Raw genomic sequence first — 7,683 nt, 5'->3', positions numbered from 1 at the left:
TGATTGTATGGAAGTGATAGTTGCCTCTCCACATTCCTCTATAATAATTGCCACCATATTTAGCACAGTGCTAAATACATAGGTGGTGCCCACAAAATATTTTGAAGCTGATATTCTAATTGTTTTAGACCCACATGATATTGGATAGGTAGCAGTAGCTATTCAGTAAAGGTTTATAGAAATGGTCGGTGAATAAATGAATGACTGTTCATTCTAAGTATATCCAGAGAGCTTGGACACTGATTCCCAGCACTTTGAACAGGCAGATATCATCACTAAAGCATGAAGACTGGATTCTTCTCTATATCTGTCTCTGTGTTGCTGTAAATAAAACAGCCACATTCAATGGAAATATGAATTTTAATTACAAATGGTTGTGTTTCTGCTATTAGCTCATTTTATATAGATAATTTTTAGTAAGTACAGAAAGATTTTCCAATTTAATTTTTATTCTTTTTTTTTTTTTTTTTTTTTTTTGAGATGGAGTCTTGCTCTGTCGTCCAGGCTGGAGTGCAGTGGCTGGATCTCAGCTCACTGCAAGCTCCGCCTCCCGGGTTTATGCCATTCTCCTGCCTCAGCCTCCTGAGTAGCTGGGACTACAGGCGCCCGCCACCTCGCCCGGCTAGTTTTTTTTTTTTTTGTATTTTTTAGTAGAGACGGGGGTTTCACCATGTTAGCCAGGATGGTCTCGATCTCCTGACCTCGTGATCCGCCCGTCTCGGCCTCCCAAAGTGCTGGGATTACAGGCTTGAGCCACCGATCCCGGCCTATTCTTGTATTTGAATGTGAACTGATCAGTAAATTTGTAAACAGTTTTGATATTTTTCATCTATTCCATTCTTTCTCCTAAGTACAGTAATCTTTTCTTTTTCCAACACTTTGCCATTACTAAGTTGATTTAAAAAGGTAACTTCTTAGGGAAATGATCCATGTGTTTAAATGTTTCCCAATTGTGCTTTGATTTACAGGCTGCATGTTTTTATTGATTGTTAAATTGGACACAAGTGACTTAGCTCATTATTCTTTTGTTGAAAGTTATAGCAATTAAAAGCAAGAAACTACAAATGGACCTAGGTCTCAGTCCAATTAAAAAAAAAAAAGTGACAGTAGTACCAGCTTACTGAGAATATTTTTGTTTGTTTGTTTGGAGACAGGGTCTTGCTTTGTTGCTCAGGCCAGAGTGCAGTGGCATGATCATAGCTCACTCTGAGACAGCCAAGTATAAAGGGGTCCACGGAGAACCTTTGACTGGCCTGTGCACCTGGAGAATGGGGTAGAGCCCTGGGATGTTCGGGCCCTTTGCATGGGGGAGGAGCCTGGCCTCTCCTATTCCTGGGTGGTAACTTGAGATTCAGTCTGTGAGGCAGGAAGCCAGCTAGCAGGACTCTTACTTTTCTGAGAGTCCCTATTTCCCTTTTTTTTTTTCCTTTTCACCCAATAAATCCTGCCTTTCTCACCCTTCAAAGTGTCTGAGAACCTAATCTTTCCTGGTTGTGTGACAAGAACTGAGTCACGGCGCCAAATGTCATGCACGTCCGTGTGAAGAGACCACCAAACAGGCTTTATGTGAGCAATAAAGCTTTTTAATCACCTGGGTGCAGGTGGGCTGAGTCAGAAAAGAGTCAGCGAAGGGAGATAAGGGTGGGCCAGTTTTATAGGATTTGGGTAGATAAAGGAAAATTACAGTCAAAGGGGATTTGTTCTCTGGAAGGCAGGAGTGGGGATCGCAAGGTGCTCAGTTGGGGAGCTTTTTGAGCCAGGATGACCGAGGAAAAGGACTTCCACAAAGTAATGTTATCACTTAAGGCAAGGACCGGCATTTTCACTTCTTTTGTGGTGGAATGTCATCAGTTAAGGCGGGGCAGGGCATTTTCGCTTCTTTTGTGATTCTTCAGTTACTTCAGGCCATTTGGGCGTATACATGCAAGTCACAGGGGATGCGATGGCTTGGCTTGGGCTCAGAGGCCTGACAAGGAGAAAGTCCTATGACAACTGCAACTTTGAACTCCAGGGCTCAAGGGATCATCCCACCTCAGCCTCCTGAATAGCTGGGATTATAGGCACCAATCACTGTGCCCAAACTTAAAAAACAAAACAAAACAGTCTGGGCAACATGGTGAAACCTGTCTCTACAAAAAACACAAAAAATTAGCTAGGCACGGTGGCAGGGTGTCTATAGCCCCAGCTACTCAAGAGGTTGAGGTGGGAGGATCGCTTGAGCCTGGGAGGTGACAGTTGCAATGAGCCAAGATTGTGCCACTGTGCTTCAGCCTGAGTGACAGAGTGAGACCCTGTCTCAAAAAAACAAAAACAAGAATAAGATTAATCTATATTCACTTTTAAGTATTTGCTTTTTTAAAAAATTGATTATATCTGAATACATTCATGCCTTTCATTTTTTAAAAAAGTAAAATTTATTTGCTTTCAGTTCCCAACCCATTTTCTATCATTATAAAAATACTACATTCTCATTATAAAGTGTTTGGAAAGTACTGAAAAGTAAGTGTGAAGAACTAGAAAAAATTCACCCATGGCCTCCTCAAACTAGAAACTACTATTGTTATCATCATTTTTATTTGGTCTTTTTATTTTTATTATTTAATATTATTATTTGAGACGAAGTCTGGCTCTGTCGCCCAGGCTGGAGTGCAGTGGTGTGAGCTCGGCTCATTGCAAGCTTCGCCTCCCGGGTTCATGCCATTCTCCTGACAGCCTCCCGAGTAGCTGGCACTGCAGGTGCCCGCCACCACGCCTGGCTAATTTTTTGTATTTTTAGCAGAGACAGGGTTTCACCATGTTAGCCAGGATGGTCTCGATCTTCTGACCTTGTGATTCACCCGCCTTGGCCTCCCAAAGTGCTGGGATTACAGGTGGGAGCCACATCACCTGGCCTGGTCTTTTTATTTTTAAATCCACTTTCCTCCCTCCATTCCTGTTTAGATCATAGAGCACATATAATTTTGTGTCCTGCCTTTTTCACTTAACATTTCATTGAAGCATTTTGGCTTGTCATTAAAAAATATTTGTATAAGCCAGGTATGGTGGCTTGTGCCTATAATCTCAGTACTTTGGGAGGCTGAGGTGGGAGGATTGCTTGAAGCCAGGAGTTCAAGACCAGCCTGAGCAACATAGCAAGACCTTGTCTCTACAAAAAAATTAAAAACAAAAAAATTTGCCAGGCATGGTGGCATGTGGCTATAGTCTTAGCTACTTGGGAGGCTGAGGCAGAAGGATCCTTTGAGCCCAGGAGGTAGAGGCTGCAGTGAGCTATGATCATGTCACTGCACTCCAGCATGAATGACAGAGCGAGACCCTTTCTCTTAAAAAAAGTTATATATGGCCGGGCGTGGTGGCTCAAGCCTGTAATCCCAGCACCTTGGGAGGCCGAGCCGGGCGGATCACGAGGTCAGGAGATCGAGACCATCCTGGCTAACACGGTGAAACCCCGTCTCTACTAAAAAATACAAAAAAAAAACTAGCCGGGCGAGGTGGCAGGCGCCTGTAGTACCAGCTACTCGGGAGGCTGAGGCAGGAGAATGGCATGAACCCGGGAGGAGGAGCTTGCAGTGAGCTGAGATCCGGCCACTGCACTCCAGCCTGGGCGACAGAGCGAGACTCCGTCTCAAAAAAAAAAAAAAAAGTTATATATATGTGTCATATATATAAGTCATATATATAAGTTGTGTGATATATATAAGTCATATATATAAGTTAAGTTATATATATAAGTCATATATATATGTTAAGTTATATATATAAGTCATATATGTTATATATATAAGTCATATATATATGTTATATATATAAGTTATATATACATGCATAATTTTTTTTTTTTGAAACAGAGTCTTGCTCTGTTGCCCAGGCTGGAGTCTCACCATGTTGGCCAGGCTATTCTGGAACTCCTGGCCTCAGGTGATCCACCCACCTCGGCCACCCAAAGTGCTGAGATTACAGGCATGAGCCACCACGTGGCCAATGCATACATAATTTTTAATAACTGCAAAATACTTCATTCTTTGCATTACCATAATTTGCTTTAACCTTCCTTTTGTTGGACTTTTAGATCATTTCTGGCATTTTGCTATTATTAACATCTTTGGCACATTTTTGGGAGTAGTCAGCATTTTGCGTCACTTTCCAAGGATAGACTTCCAGAAGTAGTAGTACTGGGTCAAAGGGTGTGATTATTCACAAGGCTTCTGATTCATATTAACCATATTGCTTTTGGCTGGGCATAGTGGCGCACATCTGTAATCCTAGCACTTTGGGAGGCCAAGGGAGGTGAGTTGCTCGAGCTCAGGAGTTCGAGACCAGCCTGGGCAACACAGCAAGACCTCATCTCTACTTAAAAAATATACATATATATTGGCCGGCTGCAGTGATTCATGCCTGTCATCCCAGCACTTTGGGAGGCTGAGGCGAGTGGATCATCTGGGATCGGAGTTCAATACTAGCCTAGCTAACATGGTAAAACCCCATCTCTACTGAAAATACAAAATGAGCTGGGTATGGTGGTCCATGCCTGTAACCCCAGCTACTCAGGATGCTGAGGCAGGAGAATGGCTTGAACCCGGTAGGTGGAGGTTGCAGTGAGCCAAGCTTGCACCATTGCACTCCAGCCTGGGCGACAGTGTGAGACTCTGTCTCAAAAAAAAAAAAAAAAAAAAAAAAAAAAAAAAAAAAAAAATTAGCCAGGCATGGTGGCACACCCCTGTAGTCCCAGATACTTCGGAAGCTGAAACAGGAGGATCAGTTGTGCCCTGGAGGTCGAGACTGCTGTGAGCTGTGATCATGCCACTGCACCCCTGCCTTGGTGACAGAGCAAAACCCTGTCTCAAAACAAACATATTGCTCTCCAAAAAGTGCTAATTTACTTTGCGAAATGAAGTGAATATAAGTGTCCAACTTATTGCACCCTGGCCAGCATTAAGAATTAAAATAAATTTAAATCTGTACTAATTTGAATTTTGGAGATAGTATTTTATCATTTTAAAATATTTTAGGACCAGGTGCGGTGGCTCAAGCCTCTAATCCCAGCACTTTGAGAGGCCGAGGCAGGTGGATCACTTGAGGTCAGGAGTTCGAGACCAGCCTCACCAACATGGTGAAACCCTGTCTCTACTAAAACTACAAAATTAGCTGGGTGTGGTGGCGCATGCCTGTAGTCTCAGCTACTTGGGAGGCTGAGGCAGGAGAATCGCTTGAATCCGGGAGGTGGAGGCTGCAGTGAGCCAAGATGGCACCAGTGTACTCCAGCCTGGGCAACAAAGCAAAACTCTGTGTCAAAAAAATATATGTATACACACACACACACACACACACACACACACACACACACACACACACACACACAGATCATTCTTTTCCTCTTTCTGTAGTGACCCATATACTTTATATTTGATTAAGTTCCCTACATAGAATCTAGCACATATGGGAAGAAAGTTAACAGATTTGGCATCTGAGGTCTTTGGATACAAATAATTTGTCTAACCGTGAGATATGTAGTTGGCTTGTAGTAATGGGGGTAATTTTGTAGCTAGAATAGAATTCTCACCTATGAGATTGCAAACGTTGCTAAATTGTATCAATTTAATATCTCTCTAGTTCTGTCTCTATGAAACAGAAATGGGAATATAGGGGTTTACAAACATAAAAGTCATCTGAAATGGTACTACCAGGAAAATCTTGCATAAACTCCTACAATAAAGAAGCTAGCAAAAGAAAGCTTCATTGTGAAGTAAGGAACAAGGAGTTTTATTTAAATGGTTGAAAAACATTTCCATTCAATTTTAATGTCTTAAATGATATATCCTACTGTTAATAGCAGTAATCCCCCTGGTGAGTAACATTCTTGTTAACATCATAATAGATCTCCACTAATTTAACAGCTTGAAGGTACACTTTTCAGACAGTAGAACAGTAATTAATCTTTGCAGCAATATTTCTTCAATAGCTTCTGAGAAAGCAGGATTTTTTTTTTTTTTTTTTCTTCCCTGAGGCAGAGTCTCACTCTGTCGCCCAGGCTGGAGTGCAGTGGTGCGATCTCGGCCACCGCAACCTCCTCTCCCGGGTTCAAGCGATTCTCCTGCCTTAGACTCCCGAGAAGCTGGGACTACAGGTACGTGTCACCATGCCCAGCTAATTTTTAATTTTTTTTTGGTATTTTTAGGAGAGACGGGTTTCACCATGTTAGCCAGGATGGTCTTGATCTCCTGACCTCATGATCTGTCCACCTCGGCCTCCCAAAGTGTTGGGATTACAGGCATGAGCCACCATGCCTGGCCTGGATTTTTTTTTTTTTTTTTTTTTTTGAGACAGAGTTTCACTCTTTTTGCCCAGGCTGGAGTGCAATGGTGCGATCTCGGCTCACCGCAACCTCCGTCTTAAGCGATTCTCCTGCCTCAGCCTCCTGAGTAGCTAGGATTACAGGCATGTGCCACTACCCCAGCTAATTTTGTATTTTTAGTAGAGACAGGGTTTCTCCATCTTGGTCAGGCTGGTCTTGAACTCCCAACCTCAGGTGATCCACCCGCCTCAGCCTCCCAAAGTGCTGGGATTACAGGCGTGAGGCACCGTGTCCAGGGAAAGCAGGATTTTTAAAAAATTTACCATTACAGCTGGTGAATCTGTGGAATTATTTAGAATAAGTTAATTTAATTCAATTAATTTATTTTTGAAATGAGGTCTTGCCATGTTGCCCAGGCTGGTCTCAAACTCCTGACTTCAGGCTATCCTTCCACCTCGGCCTCCCAAAGTGCCGGGATTATAGGCGTGAGGCACTGTGCCTGACTGATTTACTTATTTTTTTAGCAATGGGGCCTCACTATCTTGCTCAGCTTGGACTCAAGTGATCTTCCTGCCTCAGCATCCTGAGTAGCTGGGAATGCAGGCACATACCACCATGCCTGGCCAAGAAGAAGTTTAACATTTATTTTATTTTATTTTATTTTATTTTTATTTTATTTTTTATTTTTAGTCTTAGCATTTACTTTCCCCACCCCATACTCTTGGAACAGGCTTTAGTTTTACAGGAAATGGCACCGATGGAGAGAAGGCTGGCATTACCTTCATGAAAGGGGTGCAAGAGCTGCCTGGGAAGAAGGCGTGCCTTGGGGAACTGGAAAGATGCCATCAGTGTGGGTGGGCAAGAGGACAGCCAGTCGTCCTGCTGCCAGCCCAGTAGCTTCCAGAGGCAGGTGCCCAGGTGCTACTGGAGCCCCTCATAGGGGAAGGGGTAGGGACTGCACCTCCTCCACGCGCTTGTTGTAGGCCTCCTGGTACTCCTCGTGGGGCTTGACCATTATCACACAGGTGGGGCACTTGGAGCCTGCGGCTGCACCCAGGTCCGCCTTAGAGGGATAGAGACATAGGCCAGATTTCGGTCCTCACGCATGACTGGGAGATGGCAGTATACCTCAATGGGCAGTGTTTCTCCTGCCAAAACCATGATCCCTTTTTCTCCTTTGTGGACAATTTTCTGAACCTCTTTCACCCCGCGCCGAATCTGCTTCTGCTTCACGGATTTTTTGATGCATTTGTAGAGCTTCCATGTGAGGCAGCGAGAAGCCAGGGGCTGTACCATGGGGTTCTGGTTGACCAGCAGCTCCTGGTAGCTGCGTTCCCCAGAGCACGCCTCCGCCTGAGCCTGGGGCCTGTCAAATCTACCTTTATTTTGGTCAT

The 7,683-nt window shown here is 43.7% G+C and overlaps 1 pseudogene; it reads right to left on the bottom strand.

Annotated features, from left to right (window-relative positions):
- Positions 1-7,223: 7,223 nt before the first annotated feature.
- On the bottom strand, positions 7,224-7,683 carry LOC104681867 (annotated as a pseudogene).

This window comes from Rhinopithecus roxellana, chromosome 6, assembly GCF_007565055.1.
Source record: "Rhinopithecus roxellana isolate Shanxi Qingling chromosome 6, ASM756505v1, whole genome shotgun sequence".
NCBI classification, from domain to species: domain Eukaryota; kingdom Metazoa; phylum Chordata; class Mammalia; order Primates; family Cercopithecidae; genus Rhinopithecus; species Rhinopithecus roxellana.
This window is presented reverse-complemented; position numbering and strand designations above follow the sequence as displayed.